This window comes from Thermobia domestica, chromosome 13 (assembly GCF_964235325.1).
Source record: "Thermobia domestica chromosome 13, izTheDome1.hap1.1, whole genome shotgun sequence".
Lineage (NCBI taxonomy): Eukaryota > Metazoa > Arthropoda > Insecta > Zygentoma > Lepismatidae > Thermobia > Thermobia domestica.
The window spans coordinates 129,877,367-129,899,811 of NC_137466.1; positions in this window are offsets into that span (position 1 = coordinate 129,877,367).

Consider the following 22,445-nt stretch of genomic DNA (forward strand, 5'->3'; position numbering starts at 1 on the left):
TTTATTGGTTAAAACCTAGTGTGTAGATTGCCTGCCAAATATAAATTAGCTTCTGTAACTAAGATGTCGTACGAAAATATAGAATTAAACAGAAAAACTCTTATCTTAAGGTTCGAAGCGATACGCACCATGGTTATGAAGATTATTTCTTTAAAAAAAGAGCCAACACAACGTAGCCTCCGTGGTTAGGTGGATAGAGTGGCGGAGTCGTAGTTAATTTATTATTTTGACACCACATCGAATCCCATCCCATCCCATCCCATTTTTTTTTTTTTTTTTTTTTTTTTACAAAACATTATAATTTTCATGTTAATAAGAACCGAAGCAATATAATAAGGACAACTTACTGATATTTTGCTGTAATGACGTATTTATCCAGGATTAGAGAACTATTGTTAATAGCTATTGTTTTCTGTTCATGTTGTATAGTTTCTCTCATCCTGTTTTCTTGGGGAAAACACAATTTTGTCTCCAACGAAGTGTGAAGGATATATACGGACAGAAAAAGACATCTTAGTACCAAACGTGATTTATCGTGATGAAGTGGACTAGTTTGCCATTAATAAAAAGAAAAAAAATGAAGTTGGCTTTTCTTTAGGTTTTAGGTAAAAAGAAATTTTTTTTTTCTTTATAAGACTATACTTTATGAGGCAAGGTGTGTGATAATAAACAAATTTAGCTAGGGAGTGAAAGATAATTGTTTATGCAAACATTTTACAGGTTTAGGTGCGTGAAACACCAATACACCATGGTCTCGCTTATCCGACCATCCTTTGTTCCACATACCATATGATCCGATATATCATTGCAAATAGCACCAATCGGCAAGAAGATCTGCAAGTTGTGGTCTTAATCTATTTTTCATGCTGTCTAGTCTATCGCCTAGCGCGCCCGTCTACACCTTGACTCATACGTCTATCATTCAGTGCAGACACGTATCCAGGTTTTCTATTCGGAGGGGGCCCAACACGAATCCTCGTAAGCACGTAATTCTAATGTTTTTAAATATCAATAATAATAATAATAATAATAATAATAATAATAATAATAATAATAATAATAATAATAATAATAATAATAATAATAATGCAACAGTTCTGTACCTCTCTTAAACTTTTTCCTACTTTTCATTTATAAACCGGTTTATTTTGGAAACTGCATTATAGCACAAACAAAATGAAACATATTTTCGAGAGAAATGTAACTAAAGAAAACTGTCTGCTACGTATATCACATAACAAAAATAGCAAGAAGACATGGAGTGTATCGTTCTAATATATTAAAGTTAAAAACAGAACGGAAACGAAATGTTAATCCTATTTAAAACTGTTCTTTAATTCCACCTGGTCAGTGGCGTATTTACGATTTTGTTTCGGGAGGGGCTTTGCTAACTTTCAGGGGGGGGCTTTGCCTGGAAATGTGAAAATTCTGCAAGATATTTCATTTACTTTACTATACTAAGTAAGATTTCATGGGGGGCTTAAGCCTGGAAGCCACCCCCCTAAATACGCCACTGCACCTGGTATAATGGCATTATGGTATGTTCTTAGAATTATAACAAGACAACAGCACATTGCCCAAAGTTTGGACACTGACTACTAGTAAACTGATATAAAAGAACCTCAAAAGGGTAAAGGCAAGTTTATTAAAAAGTGCTTGAGTTTCGGAGAGAGACAGCTCTCAGGCTCTCACGCTGGATACGTCCCTGATTCAGTGCAGTGCAGTTTGTTATAAAACATTATTATTAGATGCGTAATATGTAAAATTATATCATAAGTTTTAATTTTAATAGGTCTTTTCTTAACACATCCATATTATCCAGCGTTCTGCCTGCCTGTTTATGTCGGATAAGCGAAACTCTACTGTATTTCCAAAGCTAGCATATACATGAACTAGAATTGTATCGTCCTAGAACAGACAATAGTCTGAAATGCTTATATTAAAAGGCTGGAATAAAAAAAAAGCATAAGTACTGATTTGGAAGCGTGAGAACAAATTAAAAACAATTCAATATATTTCCTAGGTATCAGATTATCATCTTATTATGTCGATGTGTATTCTTTTTTAAACATAGTTTTAAAAGTTATACCATTCGCAATATTCCTGAGGAAATCGAAAGAAAAACTCCTTGTGCCTCTTATGGCAAAGCGGCTTAAGTGCATGGTCCGAAACCGATTCCCACGTTAAGGTATAGATAAAGTTCCCGTACTTCAAAAATGCAAATCCGGGACGCTACTACATTACGAGAATCTTTGAAATGCTTAAAACTGAAAGAAGTGTTGAATACTAATTTACTTTCCTCCATTATATATATAGAGTTGTTCAAGTATTACGTTATCACATTTTTATTCATTTCACTAGATCTTCCAAGGACGCCAATTTTTCTTTAAATTTGGGGGGGGGGGGCATTCAAATGCAGAAGATATATATATGAGAATTTTAAGACAAATTACACTCAAATAATGCCAAATATTGTATATTCATAAATACAAAGGAGGCCTACATGAGTTTTGAGCGGGCCCGGCCCCCCAGGATCGGCGCCCTTGCCTTCTTCCTAGTTAAGCAAACGTAAGCAGATGATTTACTCCCTCCCCCTGGTAAGCAAAATTGTTTTTTTTTTTCCCTCAAGTTCTGTTGTGTTTCGTGAAATAACAGCAGGAATTTCCTGATTACTTAACCATCTAAATGAATGTTTTCACTTAGAGCCATCCCGTCGATTCGCGTTGCCTAGGACTAAAATAAATTAAGGGTCAATAATGAAGATGAGACTTCAATATCAAACATGAAGAGAGATGTGGATCGGAGATCTGTCTTTGTTCCAACTTTAATTTTTTCAAATCCATGATGGGAAATTATATTATGAGTACAATTTTCGAAATTAATAGTATACAATCGTAAAAATATCTTACAAAACGATGGTTTATTGCAAAATACTTTGACTCAAAGAATAAATTACAAGTAATAAACTTGTTACTTTTCCTGAAGAGTCTAAGTCGTGAATGAGACGGAAGCTGCCGAGCGTAGTGCTTGGAACGATTGCCTCACTTGTTCTACCTTCCCGTGGCGCAGCCTTGATTCGACTTGATCCTAAACGTATTATTCAGAAGTCGAAGTCGGAAGATGTTTCCCATTTTTCCAAAACACTCTTGGTCGATTACAATCTGCCTCACTCGTGAGGAAACAATCCCATGCCGTAAGCGTCGGTGGACCACCGATAGGCAACTAGTGACATGTCCCCAAAAATTGGCGGTCCCGCAGCCAAAAATTGGTCCCACTTCCGTTTTTAAAATTATACCACCACCGGCAGAGAAGCGACGGAACGCCAACGAACCACAAAATTATTCCCCTAAAATACGTGAAATCGCCTATATGCGTAATTTCTTTGCATCAAGATGAGTCTAAAAAGATTTTTTAAAAAATAAAACGAAAGTGCCCTGAGCTGGGCGTGAACCATCAACCTTAGGGTTGCTAATTGCGTGTTCTTCGGAATTCGTCACGGAGGCGATTATGAAGACACAGCTTGTAGAGTGATAAATCGTTGAAGTCTTTTTAATATTTCTAATCAGAGTGGTTCTTTAACCGTGTATATTTGAAGACAACTGTTCGGAATCAAATCAAATGCACTCGTCATGTAATTTTATAACAAAATGGCAAGCGTCTATTTACTTTTTTCATAGTTCTCCCATATTCACTTGCTAGTGATCGGCGACAGTTGCCAACTAAATTCATACAATTATACGCACCCACCTCAAGATTTTTCACTTCATGATGTAAAGGCAGGAGCTCAAATATTGTCCTTATAATAACAATTCGTCAGGGAAAAATAATATATAATAATAACCGCATGCACATGACTGGCGATAGTTCATGTTGGTCCCTTTACGATTCTCCGTGACAAATCAAACGAGCGCGGACCAAAATGAAGTCCTGGTTCTTACGTTGTGGTAACTTCAATACCCCCGATTCTAGATATCTGCTTCGACTCGACGAATCCCTGCCACTAGTGGCACGCTAGCTGCAATCCTTCGACGCGTCGCTATATCGACAATCGCCATTTACCGGCAAGTGAGCCACTAGAAGTTGGCGACGTTTACGGCATGGGGAAGCTAATAAACAAACAAATAATAATAATAATAATAATAATAATAATAATAATAATAATAATAATAATAATAATAATAATAATAATAATAATAATAATAATAATAATAATAATAATAATCTAAAGCCTTATAAAAAAGTTTTCTGAAAAGTTACATCTAGCAAAATCATTTGTTGGTATTCCAGAACTGTGAATTCACCTTTATTCATAATTTACTTCTATCGTAGTTTTGATATGAGAACGATATGTCTGAAACTAACACAGGTCATTAATACTTTTTTTTTTTTTTGCTTTACTCAGATTTAGCAGTTTTACTTAACAGTCAGTCAATTTGGATCTGTGATATCAGAGTTTTAGAGCTTTCCTTAATTTTTTCATTTCTAAAAAAGTTTGCAACTAACACCATTAACGTATCTCTTTCGATATTTCCATATGTAATGGCTTGGTCACTCCCAGTATATTTCAAACAATAAAATATTTACGGTGTCTTACTCCATTAATCCGAACTACATTTTATATCCAACAACTCTGTGCATTTTCCCTTAAATCTGCAAACTTTCTACTAGGTTAAAACTCAGTATTTTCTATTTTCTTCCTTTCTTGCTAAAACGAAAGTGTTCTTTAGACAACCTGGAATGATGACTCTATACTACATTATGTTGCATAGGGCATTTTATGTAGCATATCATTTGACAGTTGGACACTTTCTTTTTATATTGAAAGCAACAGGGATTAAGTCCTTCTACACTTATATGATAAGTAAACACATTCTTTTTGATTCGTGGAATTGTGCCAATGCACTAGGTCCAGAGAGTTTTTAATTTAAGATAATAATAATAATAATAATAATAATAATAATAATAATAATAATAATAATAATAATAATAATAATAATAATAATAGTTATTATTATTATTATTATTATTATTATTATTATTATTATTATTATTATTATTATTATTATTATTATTATTATTATTATTATTATTATTATTTTATTATTGACTTAGGTTTTCCTGAATATTAAGCAATATTTCACAAAAAGCTGGTATTTTTAAACAAATGTGTTCGATATCAAGTTTTCATAAAAGTAGTCACTCTCTCCTATAAATAATTTCAGAGGGGCCGCGGTGGCTCAGTGATAAAGCGTTCACCTTTGGTGCATGGGATCCTTGGTTCGACCCCAGCTCGCACCAAGTGAATTTTGTGGTGGAGAAACACCATGTGCATGGGTTTTCTCGGAGTTCTTCCGTTTTCTCCCACTTTTTTCATTCCACCATTGCATTCATTTCTCATCATCACCGTGTCCTTTAGCCTAGCCGGTATAACCGTGGGTCGTAAAACTTAAGGATTTGATTTCAAATAATTCCAACCCAAACAGTTGCAGGAAGTATGTCATTTCGAATAAAACAAACCACTCTATAAAATTCTGAGTATTATTATTTTTTATATATATACAATTCTAGCGGACCTTATTTCTAAATCGAAGGGTAAGAAGACTAAATTCACTCTCTTATTATTATAAATTCATTTCAATTGAAGCAGTTAAAATAGTTGGGAAAAATTAGAAAGCCATACCCTATATTCCAGTGTGCCACAACCGGATAACGTGGCACACTGGCGTGCCCAGCAAAATGAACAGTGTGACGTAAACTTTTACCTATTATTTACAAGAATATTTGTCGAGTTTATTTTATTTATTATTATGAACGATTTTTCCATGGATCAGCTCTCTGTATACAATTAAACAAGCAAGTATCACATTGAGGGAATGAGTGTAATTATTTACTTTAATAGTAATAGAAATATATATATATATATATATATATATATATATATATATATATATATATATATATATATATATATGTATATATATATATTTGTATTTTCTACCGGGAATAACTGCATCCGGTCTAGAAAGCTGGAACTAACAACAAAGGAACCCGATGTGCTACACACACACCACCTACGCACTTCAATACACCAACGAAGGTGCAGACTATTCATGAATTAAAGTCTCTCACCCAATGTATTCTCCTAACATGTCTCCCAGCGATTACAACATTTTTTGGTATCTCAATCACTTCCTAGTAGGATAGGTTTACCTAGAGACCACTGATTAACCTGGTATTGGATGTTTCACTTTCTTACCTTTGGAGTTGACAGTCATCGGTTGGACAATCTCACACGCAAATATCTAATATTAACAACGTTTCTTCTATAATTTCGTAATATTGTATTATTTCTTTGTATTATTTATTAGGTTGGTTAGGCTTGTTTCAACACTTTTCTCTTTGCACCTACTTATTACCTATACCTTAACGTTGGATAAAAAAATACACTAGCTCTCACCGGGAATCAAATCCAGAACCAATGGACTTGAACCATTTGGCAACAACAAGGCACATTTAAATAGAAGTTTCGATTTTGTTAGGAAAATTGTGATTAGGTGTAACATTTAAAAATATATTTAAGAATGGGTACGGATGAAACGCACTGAATTTTCTCGCTCAAATTTCTTAAACTGACTCGTGTTAGGCTGCAGCTATTACTGAAACATTTATTTGGGAAATGCGAATAAAATAATGTGTTTTTGGAAAACTTTGTTCGAAGCAACGTATGTCCAAAAGTAAAGTACCCATTGGTCATATTTCTGTTAGAAATAACTTATGCCATATATTAGAATTATTAAGGAAATAATTGTATGTGAACTATGAGCAAAAGCGTCCGAGTACTTTCTGAGAAATCGTCAAAAAAGTCATCCCCAAGAATAAAATATCCCTTGTGTATCTTTTCAGGACAAACGAGTTATGCTATTTATGAAATACGAACAAAATTGCCTGAGTCGTTCTCCACAAAATCGTAGGGTAAATTTTACTCCGAAAAGTATTATACCACTTCTAGCTTTTTAGGATGATGGAATTATGCCGTATCGTTAGGTTATTTATGTGACATTTATTTATAGTCCAAGAGCCCAGACACATTTATTTAACCCAACGAGGCCAAAAGGTTTGAAAGTCGATTCTAATGTGAAAAAGTCTCAGGAATTCGAAAATGTAACTCTTACAACTGTAAACCAGTCATGATACGCGCTACAGGGTGTTTAAGAAGTAAAAGTGTTACAATTGTAAGATTTCACCTCATATAATTTAAAAAATAATAACTTCATTATGGTTCAAGATAGAAACTTCTTTCTTGCTTTATTTCCGAGAATATACTCCAGATATCAATCTCAATAGTAACAACTTTTTTATATGGCCGCCATTTTAAAACATGGCGCCTGAAAACGAAAAAAAGTCATTTCTGAACTACAATTCTTGTGTTTCAGGGCTAATAACTAGGAAACAGCTACGTTTTCTTAAACAACTTGAAGTAAATGTAATTAAGCATTTTAAGAGCTTGCAAATGACACCTATATCATTGCTATATTTTTAAAAATTATTGAGCTAATTCATTTTATGTAGTGTTATGTGTATTTGTTTTTAACTTATATGTGAAAAGTTTTAGGAGATTTATAGCAAGAGTCCATACACATTTATTTAACCTAAGGAGGCCAAAAGGTTTGAAAAACGAATATAATGTGAAAACATCTTAGGAATTCAAAAATGTTACTCTTACAACTGTAAACCAGCCATAATTCGCGCTACAGGGTGTTTAAAAAGTTAAAATATTTAAAACAAATGACGCTCTAATAACATTTATTTAGCTCAAACTGCTACTTGAAACTGTAAAAGTAATTCCTAATAGAGTCATGTTTCAAAATGCTAATAATATTATTTTTATACAATATTTAATTTTTGGTGTTATACAGGGTGGTTCGAGACTGGCCATTTTAATACAAATTCTGATAAATACCGAAATTAACTGTAGGATCATACAAGAGTATACATATTGAAACTGTTGACAGACATGTGTTAAAGCAATTGACAGACTTGTAATTTTTTTTCTTAATTTTCATCACTTCCACTTTTAATATCTTCCTCACTGGAAGATCCACTCTGAACTTTTTCGTCTGTATCATAGTCACAATCATCATGTTCTGCTGAAAACTGGTGTAGTATGTTTTGAGGAATTTGTTCGCTCTCAAACCACACAACCACACAATTTCCTTCAATTATTCACCAACCATTGTCTTCAGGCCTAAAGAGAACAGGGTTCTGGATGTTGGCATTTTTCCATAAACTTGCAACATAATTTGCTCTTTTTATTTTTTGCATTAAGACTGGTAGTGATGGTGGAATAGAACTCTGATCAACTCCTTTTATGTTACCAAGAGTGCTTTTACCTTTGTCAGGACCATACTTTCTTACAAATAAATCGAATCGTGCTTTGTTAACAGTAGTACACTTAGGTAATGAATACATGGAGCATACAAAATGTTCTAAATTTCTGATAACGTCATCACTGATGTCCTGCGAATTTCCTAGTGGCGAAAGTTTGCTTAAAACAATTTGAAGCTTCCAGTATGTGCATGGGCAGAATTTTACCTTTTCTCATAAAAGATGCAGTATAGTCGCATCCTGTAAAAGAATGGAATGATGGAAGAGCATTACAAAGATCAGGTCCAAGTATGTTGACAATGGCACTGATATCTATGTACTTTCTTGTGTTGTTACTGCTGTTTCCCGCATCTAACCAAATGTAACCTTCAAGATGTTTTTGATGAAACAACAGCAGGATACAAACATCTGCGTCTGACGAGCGCACAATTATATTGGGTTTCTGTAGTTCTTTGCATACATACACTGCATGCCAAATAAGCCTTGTATCAGTCTCTTCATGTTGGCACAATAGTGTTGGTTTAATGATATTAGTTACTACTCCATTGTTGGAAGAAAACTCGTAACATGTGTCTTGTATTGTTAGATAGAGAATATGGTTTTCAAGGATTGTAGCATACTGATTTTCCCCCCACTCCATACATAGAAACGTAAACAGTGATTCCTTAAAATGTGGTGATCTTAAAGTTCGCTGAAAATCTTTTGGTCGTGTTTGCTGTCGACCAGTTACAGCAAATAATGAAGAGCACGAGCCTCTATTTATTCTTTCTACATCCTTAAGGGAAGGACTTTGATATGTGTCACAAATGAAAAGTACACAAGGTGCTAATTGACACAGACGAATCAACAATACCTTGACAATCTCAGAATACGTTAATGGTAAATTAATCTGAGAATGAATAAAAAACATTGCATCTACAAGACACACATCAATGTGGATGGGAGGCTGGCTTTCGTACTTTTTCTCAAGATAATGAACCAACTTTGATTTGTCTGTTTTGTTCAATGATCCATCATATTGGGCTAATGTAAGAGGCACTGGTGTCAGAGGATATGTATACATATATTCCAGATCAATATTTGCAGTTGAGGCAAGGAAAAGTAATCTTCCAAGAAGGTCACGAGTGCATTTGAGTTCTAAGATTTTTTTATCTTTCACTGATAATCTACATTTCACTGAATCAGTTGTGAAATTCTTAATTTTCCTTCTTTTCAGGGGTTTTTCAAATCTGGAAAGATCTTCAAAACATATATTGCATAAAGTTTTTACATTATCCTCTGAAAAAGAATTCATACTATTGTTTATAACATCAGATAGCTTATCAACATCTTGGTGGTCTCTCTGTATTCTCTTGTTTTTGCACTCTTGAGAAACATCTTCCTTGCATTGCAGTCCAACCATATCCATCAACACTGAAACAATAGAAGTTCTGATTGCTCTTGTAACCATCCATATTTCACGTGCAGATATGGACTGTGAAAAGGCTGAGATTCCTGTGAAGCGAGAAGCGGCATCTGCATTCACTGTTTGTTCTAATGCCATATCAACTGGGATACGGGAAAACCCCTTTGTTGTTCTCTTAACTGAAAAGCCACCATCTTTTAGCATTTTACGGACACCAGGGTGTGTTGTGTCCATATTAAGCAGATTTAGAAAGTATCTTATAATCCATCGTGCATAGTTTGGACGGTTAACTGCAAAGAATACATAGCACATCTTTCCCAAACAACAAGTGAACAAGTCCACATTACAAGTTCTATATGCTCTACGGAAATTGAAGTATAGCTGAACTAGATCAATATACACAAACCAGAACTGTGCTGTTTCACCATGTTCACCAGATCTTGTTTTAGCAGTGTATTCCTCGTATTTGTCAAGGAAACTACTCATTGTCTCAGACTCAAAAATATTGGTAATGGATTCCTCACTTAGATCTGAAGATAGCTGGATCAGTTTGTGTCTAACTGAGCTGGCAGCAGCCTCATTGCTTTGTACAAACTGTTTGAAGTGCAGTATCCACATCGTAAGCATTATGATGGCATGCAAACGTTTACAACGGTTAAAGTGCTTTCCGTTTATGAAACCTTTCAGGGAACCTTGGGCAAGAATATCAACGGAAGTCAACAAAGCCGGTAATCAAGATTCATCAATTATATATCCAAGGCATGCAAAGAAAGTCATTGAAATATGGAATGCACCGAAGCATATGAATATGTTGTCGTACAAAGGTTTTTCTTGAGCCTGAATTTGTATTGCTGGTTTAGCAATAGCGAGGTCGTATGTGACAACAGCATATTCTTAACCACATTCATTGGCAACTTTCTGGGCTATCTTCAAAGTTTCTGCAACCACATCTAATCTGGTTGGAGGTTCCGTTATATTTTCCATATATCCAATTGCCTGTCTAGGAAGATTGTCTCTAGAGTAACTGGAATTCCAACCTATCCACATAGCTGTTGTTGAAACACAATCAAATAACATCATCCAAAGAGCGTCCTTCTTATACCCAAGTTGAAACGTAATTGAATCAATCATGCTTTTTGTTGTATAATTGAATGCAGTTAGGCTTCTTCCTGTAAGACTCGAGATCTTTTTCTTCTGCTGTATATGTTCCCCTGAGTCGGGTTATCTTTTGTCGGTGCTTTCTACTAGTATGCTACGATTCTTCAGGTTTGACTGAAATATTTTGATAGCAAATCCCTGTTGTATCACGTAATGTTCCTTTTCCAGAGAGTGTCTCAGAATTCTAATCAAAATTATCCCATGCTAAACAGGTGGATAGATTGTTTTCTGCTTGAAGACCATCTGGCAGTAGAGAATTTTTTCAGATATGGCGAACCCCATTTCAGTTTCCAAGGACTCGACGATGTGATAGCTAACACAATGACCAAATCTGTTTAACATATCAATGATCTTTCTGCTTCCAGTCATACTTTTAAGACCCAATCCTTCACATAGATGCTTAGATGGCTTAATATGACCTCTGGTAGATGCAAATACGGCATCTGCAGAAGATGATTGTACAAATCTCTCTACATGTTCATACTCCTCAGTTCCAGTCGCTCTTCCAGTATACAATGTTCTGAAGAATTGGAATAGAATTTCTGGAGGTTTAGCTGTACCTTCTGCTATAGACTCTGCAGTTACTGGTGATGTTAGATCGCATCCTGATGACCTTAATTTAAGGATTTCAGTACGAAGTGTTCTTGCTGCTTCCAATACTTTCCACTTTGACGAATCTGCATCACCAATTGCTTGCTTTATGGCTTCTTCTTTCTCTAAAGCGGTTGGATATAAGATTTTTCCATATTTGTTTGATAGTTTTGTTGATGATAATATATTTTTGAATCGATTCAGTAATTTACATTCAAGCTTTTGAGTTGTATACCTTTCGATGTCAGATGCATCTTCTGCAGCAACCAATAACATAACGAGTATGAAGGGATGTGAGAAATTCTGCTCGTTTTCCATTTATAAGTTCACTTTGTACGTATTCAGACAACTGAAGAAAGGCTTTTTCATGAACTCGTCTTGAAAATGTTTCTTTGGTTGGTACACTTGGAGATTGCTTTGTTACTACTCTCTCTGCTTTGTTTAAACACTGTTTTCTGCAACTATGATGATACCGTACTTCTTTGGCTACAAAATCAACATGTGTTAGTTGTGTGTCTAGAACGTTATCTAGCAACACTTTAATGGCTGCTTTAATGCGTTTTTCGGCATTAAAATCCTCACAGATTCCCAGTAGCTCGAGGAGCCAAGTAAACTGTACACCTAAACAATTTAGTTTTATCCACATGAGCCAAAAGGTTTGAGATTTGATGCATCTTAAAAATATTTTTCGCATTGTGAGAGTATACATTAGATTTCTTAGTTCACTAAAGTACAGTACTACTTTTTTACGAGGCATCTTTGGAACCACCCTGTATAACACAAAAAGTTAAATATTGTGTAAAAGTAATATTATTAGCATTTTGAAACATGACTCTATTAGGAATTACTTTCACAGTTTCAAGCAGCAGTTTGCGCTAAATAAATGTTATTAGAGCGTCATTTTTTAAAAATATTTTAACTTTTTAAACACCCTGTAGCGCGAATTATGGCTGGTTTACAGTTGTAAGAGTAACATTTTTGAATTCCTAAGATGTTTTCACATTATATTCGTTTTTCAAACCTTTTGGCCTCCTTAGGTTAAATAAATGTGTATGGACTCTTGCTATAAATCTCCTAAAACTTTTCACATATAAGTTAAAAACAAATACACATAACACTACATAAAATGAATTAGCTCAATAATTTTTAAAGATATAGCAATGATATAGGTGTCATTTGCAAGCTCTTAAAATGCTTAATTACATTTACTTCAAGTTGTTTAAGAAAACGTAGCTGTTTCCTAGTTATTAGCCCTGAAACACAAGAATTGTAGTTCAGAAATGACTTTTTTTTCGTTTTCAGGCGCCATGTTTTAAAATGGCGGCCATATAAAAAAGTTGTTACTATTGAGATTGATATCTGGAGTATATTCTCGGAAATAAAGCAAGAAAGAAGTTTCTATCTTGAACCATAATGAAGTTATTATTTTTTAAATTATATGAGGTGAAATCTTACAATTGTAACACTTTTACTTCTTAAACACCCTGTAGCGCGTATCATGACTGGTTTACAGTTGTAAGAGTTACATTTTCGAATTCCTGAGACTTTTTCACATTAGAATCGACTTTCAAACCTTTTGGCCTCGTTGGGTTAAATAAATGTGTCTGGGCTCTTGCTCTATTATGAAATATGAACAAAATTGGGTCAGGCGCTAATGGGGAAATCGTCGAAGAGTAGGCTAAACTACCCTTCTGAATGTTTACAGGACGAACGAGTTGTGTCATATTGTTAGGTTATTAATGATACATTTATTTATAAAATGTGATTGAGAAAATTGTTCGAAAAAACGCATCCCATACAGTAAATTACACCTTACGTATTTTTTCAGAGCAATGATTCAAACTATATTTGTAAAAAAACAAGCAAAATCTTTACAGCTATTTTTTAAACAATTTAATTATTTTAAATTTCCATCCTTCAGTAAACTACCCGTATTTTTATGTCGGAGAATATAGAATTCGAAACGATAAAGTGTTATAAAAACTTCATGTCTAGACTTAAGTCCAGATACGTCGAACAGTATGGCCTCTATTTGAATGCATGTAAAAGCATGACGAACCGACAAACGAACAGATGGACAGACATCAACATCACTTTTTCGATATGTGGGGGCGTGAAACTTGAATTCATTGAAATCTCGAATTCGATTTTTATCACTATTACTACAATTTCTTCTTTCGTCGCTTGAACGTGAAAAAGAATAGGAATACAACGACACGTAAGGTGATAATTTGTAATTCCCAAAATTTAATGAGTTACGTTTAATGTGTTGCCATGCTAGAAAAAAAAGCTTATGCCTGTTTGTTATATCATTTTAATATCAGTTTTTCACGCTACTATATAATGTAGAAATATGGTATGATTATCGTTCATATTCATTCTATATTTGGAAATATTCGTGTTCCGTATACATAGATCTGTATAATTTCGTTACGTTCAACGAAAGCATTCTTGCACTTGTGGATATGAAAAAAAAGAGAGAGAGAGAGTCAATACTCTAAAAAGCAAAAAACAAGCACACACACACACACACACACACACACACACACACACACACACACACACACATAAACGATCATTTAACATCAGGTCGATGTAACAAGGGGTAAGACTGGACAGTCTTTCAAGGTCGCGTATGTTCTTCCTGACACACAAACCCGAAGTGAGTTGTCTGCTGTTCAAGAACGGGAAGTAACATGCAAGACTATAAACTGAAAACAATAACTGTTTCCAATAGTACACGTATTCTAATACTGAATAAATACGTCGATTAAAGGATACTACCAATAAATTATTTCCTTATTATATTGTTTCGGTTCTTATTAACATCAAAATTATACACTTCCTATAATGTTTTGTAAAAAAAAAAAAAAATGGGATGGGATTCGATGTGGTGTCAAAATAATAAAATAACTACGACTCCGCCACTCTATCCACCTAGCCACGGAGGCTACGTTGTGTTGGCTCTTTTTTTAAAGAAATAATCTTCATAACCATAGTGCGTATCGCTTCGAACCTTAAGATAAGAGTTTTTCTGTTTAATTCTATATTTTCGTACGACATCTTAGTTACAGAAGCTAATTTATATTTGGCAGGCAATCTACACACTAGGTTTTAACCAATAAATGCAACATATTAGTCCACTATCCAGTTTCTTGATCCAACTTCTCGATTCCCCTACTGAATTCCCTCCGCAATTGTGATCTGCTACTGAAAAAATCCCTAGAAATCATCGTTGCCAGTATACACAAAACCGAGCGTAATTTTGTTTTTTGCTTATATCTTTATTATTTTATTATATTTTTTGGAAATATTTCCTTAGATGAATTGCTTTCTATTATCTCCACATACTAATAACTGAATTTTACCCATAAACGTAAGGAAAATGGAATAAATGCGAAAAATCTTGAGTTACAGTATACGCGCAATTTTTTTTGCGCATGGGAGTACGTGTGAATACGAATCGAATGACACCCATTGCGTCCCAGTCGGTCACTGGTCTGCATTGCTCAAATGTTCCCACTTTTTATTTTTGACCCCTAATTTGACCTTGAAGATGTCAATTCCAGAAATCAAAAGTAGTGCCATTGAATACAGCTCCGAAATCTACATTTTAAACCCAAAAAGTTGAAAAATAATGACCCACGGTAACTCCCTTTTAACCATTTGAGGGCGGGGGCCATAGCCTATATCCACCCACAACTACGGAGAAGCTCTCCCGTGGTTCTGAGTTATCATGTAAATAAAATGCATTTTTTTTAGACAACATATCTTCACTGCATTTCAATATTTAGATAACCGGTATGTCGAATCAAAATCGTAATAAAACATACTGTCTCTGCATATACAGTATATATAGGGGAAGGTGAGGCACGTTGCAACATCGCTTTTTCTGTTTTAGGGTTGGCTCCACTGTGTTGCATTGTGGCGTGTTTGAACACGAAACGGAAGAAGTCTCTCGTGATCAGTTCAACAACGAAAGTCGAAAGATGCTGTGGACGTAGCGGGCGAAAGTTTGTTTCTTGTAGAGGTAAGTAATTTTTTAAACTTTTGTCTTTCTTTACCACATCTTATACATATGTAACAACAATAAGTAACATGCAGTACCCAAATAGCATAACAATTGAATTATAATTATATTATATTTCTGTTCCCATGTTACCTGCTACTTGGTGGCGAGGAAAGTTTCTATATACAAACATGTCAATAGGGTAACTAGCAACATCTGTTGCAACATGCCCCATGGCATTGAAAAATATTTTTGCCGGTTAAGCATTGTTATATGCACAATTGTTGTTGGTTTCAAAACAAAGAGTATGATGATTGTTTATTATTATTATTATTATTATTATTATTATTATTATTATTATTATTATTATTATTATTATAGAACAATAGTAATGGATTATTGGTTGTAGTGCCAAGTAGTAGTCGTTTCCCTTCATCTGCTAAGTTAGAACTTCAGACTACAAGTCAAAAAAAGGTTCATTTATCACCTGCAAATGAATCTAACAAGATAGTGCAGAATCCTTCAGATGATCAAATAACAGGGCCAAGTGGTCTTCCAGACAAATCTGACTTCTCTCGTGAACATGCACGGTCCTATCCAAAAGCTGGAACTCGAAAACTGACAGCTTGAAAAAGGAAGAGTAAGCGCTCTACCACTAAGCCACCGTGGCCTGCAAAATACGTGTATTTGTTTGTTACTGAATTTGTTAGTGGTTAAACTGTTATTGACCGCGGCTTAAAACGGGCTTCGCAAGATAGGAAAGTAGTCAGCCATCAGCCAGTAGTCAATCAAAGAAGGGATGACAACAGCTGCAATCTCACTTTGGAAGATTTAACGCAATTCCTTGGGCTTGAGTTCGGAATATTCTGCCCATACGATGCCTAATGAAAAGGCACCGAAAAGACCCCCCCCCTCCAAAAAAAAAAAAAAGCGAAAGTATTGCTATTCATATTTGCACATGACATTTTCTGAGTTTGTTGATGGATGTTCACAGTGTGTCTGATATGTAATAAAGTTTTGCCTAATAACTATATTCTCCCTCCCAAGCTTGGACAGTACTTCGAAACTCATCGTGACTTCACAAATAAAACTGCAAACTATTTCAAAAGAAACCTTGACAAACTTTATGCAAATCAGACAAAATTTGTATTTCATCTAAAGACAAATAACAAGAAAGCTTCATAATTGATTAGTCATGACTTGGCTGTATGCCAGTAAACGGTATATTCTTACTGAAATTCTTATAAAACCATTATTAATGAAAGTAGTAAAGCACACGGTGGACGAGTAACTGTGAACTTGACCTTCAGTACGCCCTTATCAAATAACACTGTGCATAATCAAGGTGACCAGACGTCCCGTTTTAGCCGGGACAGTCCCTTATTTTCAACCGTTGTCCCGTGTTTTTCTGATTCTCAAACGGGACGCCTAAATGTCCCGTTTTTAAGCAAACATGACCCAGGTGTCCCGTAATTATTATTCAAAATATAAATGGTCAATGCTAATTCTACACCCTTCCGTACCAACACTCATTGGGAAGGTTCAGCCGTGCCTAGAACTTCTGAATATTCAAATCAGAATTGAGTGTTCTGTGGTTCAAGTGGGAATTGAGTGGGAATTCTGAGTGTTGAAGTAGTTAAAAATATTGTTGGGTAGTACTTAAGTTAGAAACGCTGTGTTATCATTCTTACTTGTGTATTTTGTAAATTGAAAACACTGCTGAGTCCCAAAATGCAATGTGAAAGTAACACATCTTATCGCCGATTCGTATGCGTCCCGTTTTTGAAAGTAAAAATTCTGGTCACCTTGTGCATAATCGAATCCAAGATTTATTACACGATGATAAAGATACTCTAATTTCCCGTATCAGTCAAACGAAATTTAGGTTACAATTTGATGGATCCAACATAGGATTGTGTTAATGACGTTTGTGCGATACGAATTTTCAGGTTCATTTCATAAAGATATTCTGTTTTGCAAACCACTTCCATCCTCTACAAGCGGTAGGGAATTTTTCCCCATGCTTACTTAACGCCTTCTTCAGTATATATATATAACTCGGTAGTATGGAACAATTACATTGTCGTATTGACGCAGTATCGTGCCGTGGGAAGGGCGAGCGGGGCGAAAGCCCCGGGCGCCGAAGTAAAGGGACGCAAAATTCGGGAGGAAAAAGTAAAGAAGGAAAGAAAAGAGAGGGGAAATTATGTACGGGGGCGCCGCGTATACTCTGATTTTCCACGGTACGTTGACGTATCCACAGATGGCGAAAAGGCCATGGCAGGTCATATTGCGGTGTTGTTAACAGAATCAAGAAAATTAAAAAAAAAAACTACTTAATTAGTCATTGTCCACACACGGAAACACCCTCAAACGAAAAAAAAAAAAAGTCTCAGCGGTATTAAAGAAGACAGCGATAAATTCAGGAGGTGGCAAAGGAGAAAATTACTCCCTCCGAGAGATACAAGTTTTCCCAGGACTACTATATCTCCTATCGAGCTTTGTGTGGATTTTCAGTATTTTCTTAGATTACCTTTCATTCTCAGTGTGTTTAAATTCCTTTTCGGAGGAAAACTGAAATCATTAGGAGATATTAGACAACACCGTCAAAATTATCAACTTTGTTAAAGCACGATCTTTGCATGGTATGCTGCTCAAAATACTATGTGAAAATGTGGGAAATATACACACGCCATTGTTATTACACACAGAAATACAATGGTTGTCACGAGGTAAAACGTTGTTCCATTGAATAGGACTTCGAACGGAAGTTCCTTCAATCTTGAGTGGCCGAAAGAGTTTGTTAGCAAATAATTTGAATAATAAAGAATGTTTATGTAAATTATGTTACTTGGCAGCATGGGCGTCATTTGAGGAGGGCAGGGAGGGAGAATTGTCATGCCCTGAGTTTGAGAAATATGTTTTAACCAATTGCATACTAACATAACAATAAAAAGTGCATAAAACTACCATGTCGATGAGGAATCTTGCTCCCCTCAAGCAAAATCTGAAATGAGGCTGCTGCTGGTAGACTTTTTTTTTTTTTTTTTTTTTTTTTTTAACGAAGGTCTCAGCACATTACATACAAGGGAAAGGGAAGACAATATTTGACGGTAATGACAAAATTGCCGGTCTGAAGAAAAAGATAACATTCTACAATGAAAACTCCGAGAATAATAATCTGACATGTTTCACAATAACTTCAAATTTTTCAGGGGGCGCGCTGGCTCAGTGGTAGAGCGTTCACCTCCGGTGCTTGGGGTCCCTGGTTCGCTCCCAGCTCGCGCCGTGTGGACTTTGGGGTGGAAAAACACCGTGCTCGTGGGTTTTCTCGGGGTTCTGCCGTTTCATCCCACTTTCTTCATTCCACCATTTCATTCATCTCTCATCATCACCGTCTCCTTTAGCCTAACCGGCATAACCGTGGGACGTAAAACTTAAAGATTTCATTTCATTTTTCAAATTTTTCAGAAAATAACATGACAATGGATGAGTCACTGCCAGCAATAATAAAAGAACACTTTCGAAATTTGTATTCACACTTTCCAAGGGTCTCAGGAACCGATTCGAAATAATTCTGAGTGGCTTGTAAATCCATTTTGCCAAGACTTCTCGTTGGCCACGATGCATTTTCAGTGACGTCAAAACCAGCAGCTTCCACTGCGGTAGAATTATCATGAGTTCACTCTCGTAATCACAAAATTCTTTACGCTAGTCTTGTTGGCTCACTGATGTTTGATATTCAGTATGAAGCTGTGCCTTCCGAACGACCTCTAGCCAACATTAAAAGAAATTAACAGATTCTTCTTTTAGTGTTACCTCACAAGAACATATCCTATCTCAGATGGGCTTAAGTATTCACTTCTAATTCCGTATTTTCGACGTCGATCTTTAATTTGCTAGCAAAATTGTTTTATTGAACATCAATTTCTTACAACCCAACTTTCTTGTTCTTGAAATGATCTATCATACCTTGAAGATACCTGTTGTTTGCAAATAGAACGATGTCATCAGTGAAACGATGGTGGGTCAGATGCTTCCCTTTATATTTATTCCTTCGTTCTTGTACTTCAGAAATCGTAATACATCCTTAACCCTAAATTACTAAGGTTAAATATTTGTGTGACTGTCCGTCTGTTCCACTCATAAATTTTATCAGATTTTAATGAATTTAATTTTTACATTTATATCTCCAGCCTTGTTAAATAAGCGTGTTGTTTTATATTAAAGTCTGTCAAGAGTAAGTGGTAAAGTCCATCCCGTGTTGCATATCTGTTCATAATACAAATGCGATACCAGTACATGTGTTTGAAGAATGTTCTATTTTGATACAAAATAGTGTATATTTTCTTTGAGGCTTTGCAATGATTTATATTACTTTCGGTTGAAATTGGTCAAACATAAGCGAATAAGCAGATATATGGTCCCTCGAACTTCTAAGTTCTATATTTAAATAATATATAAAAATAATATCCCCGAGAAGCTTAATTAGAATTCAATTTTGATTAAATATGGTTCATATTTAAATTAAAACTTTCTGCCCATCTTTCATACTTTCCAATGATCCGCACTACTTGGGGTTGAACTCACTCAATAACGAGAGTTTATTCTACCCCTTCTTTCCTCCCGATGTTTTGGAAAAGTTTCGTGAAAATTCTCCGATTTCACTGAAACTTAATATGTGTTTTGTTTGAGATTATAGATTTACTCCGAATGTTTGGAGTTAAAATTAATCAGAGGGAAGATGCGGAATTCACCGTATCTTATGAAAGCTTTAAATAAAACTTTTCTTCAAAAATCTCCGATTTCCATAATACATTGCGTATGGTATCTTTTGAGTTTCCCAACAAGGCGAAGCTCGAAATATTCTATTGATTTTAGCTGGCATCACTCAAGGTACAGTGGAGTCCTGATTATCCGAGCTTAATCCAAACAAACAAAAATTTAAAAACTAATCCAGTTACTACAATAAACAGTCTACAGGCTTTTGTTTCAGCAATGAAAGCTTATCAAACGCTAATTCTTTATGTATGTACTGTACTATATGTTCAATATAAATAATAAATACAATAATAATGAATAATCTAATAATAGAGAGAAATAATCAATAAACAACAACAATAAATACTGTACAATCCGCAGCAAGTTTTTTTTGCTACGGACTGTACAAAATTTTCTATGTATCCATCCGTATTAACCGAGTTTTTGCTTATCCGAGTTAGATTTAATCCACATTAGCTCGGATAATCGTGACTCTAGTATATATGGGACAAATTTAAAAGGACGGGGTCATATTGACCCCAACCTTATAATCATTTTCAGGGTAACTTTCGCAAGAAATATTATTCTGGTGTTCACGAAACAAAACATTTGTTTCCTTGGAAGTTTGAGATCTAATCTTTCAGCTAATAGTAAAATTAGTGAACGGTAAAGTGATCAATATCATCAATTCATCAAGAAGGAAGGAAGGGGAAAAAATAACTGTTGCTCTCTTCTACAATGCACATCATAATTAGTATGTATTATTTAATTAGAAAACTTAGAGTTGAGCTGGACTTCCCTGATTTTACCTACTTTTATTGCAGCTCCAAACAATAGGTTTATTTTGGAAGATCACAGGAAACCACACACCAAGCTTCATTCAAATTGTATGAAATCATTGTGTTAGTTTAATCCCTTCTGAGTTTCGTGTCAAGAAATGTATTTATTTTTATGTTGATGCTGACTTACCTCGTGTACTACTTTAACTTCAGATACTTATTGTTTATCGTTGGATTCATTTGTGTTGGATCTAACGCAGGGATGCAAATACTCAACAAAGTTTTACTCGCTCAAGGAAAAAGCTACTAGCCAACATCCCACAATAGAAATCATTTTCATCCCTGATCTAACGGCATGGATACGATGATGTTTCTATTAGTCCAGAACGGATTGATTACACACAAAACGAGCTTTTGTTTTTTGTGATGGTAGTAAGCCTTGATGTTCATTAGCACATAATCGGATTGTGTTTTGGATTTCTTATTGAAGTTGATACGCATCTTCAGTGTTTTGCTCTAAACATCATATCCTTCTCCAAAGATTTCTATTTATTTTCAGTCTTTTCGTTCGTTTTATATCCTCCATTTGGAAGATTTTACTAGGATAATACTAGTTGTGCGCCGAGCCGAATATCAATATCCAACTGTCCATTTACGGTTATTTTTATCATTTTCACACTGGACGATTTACATAAAGAGAAGAGAAATTATAATTATTGAAGCTGAATATGATTTTTTGAACAAATCCACAACAGGATAGAAAAGAGCAACGTAAGTATCTATTGAGTTTCTTCATAAAACAGCTCCTCCGATGCTTTCATTGACCTTAGTGTATCTGAGACTGGAAATAGTTTCAAATGTGATTTATGAAACCATTTTCCATTTATAGTCAATAAAATTAGAAAATGCATTAGCAGCAACTTTGATATTTGAAAATATCAATTAGCACGTTCTTGAAACAAAACGTAATATATTAGCTAATATTATTAAACTTCAGACTCATAATATTCGACTAATTTTAGAATGTGCGTATGTATATGTATTCTAGAATGTATATCATAAAAAAATATGCCAAGATGATATATATCGACAGATCTCATTCAACTGAATAAATGAAATGAGTGAGTGTAATTGCTCATGTGTAGGTTGCGAGAAAACTATCTTTTGTTGTTGTCAGACACAAAATTGATATTGTACGACAAGAAACTCTTATCATCAAGCTTTTTTTTATTATGACCCTGATAAAACAATACACAGAAAGATTAATGAGATATTACCAAAAATTATAAGTTTTAAACTTTTAATTTTTATTTAATTATAATATAGTTTATGCAAATATGCGCCATATTTATGAATA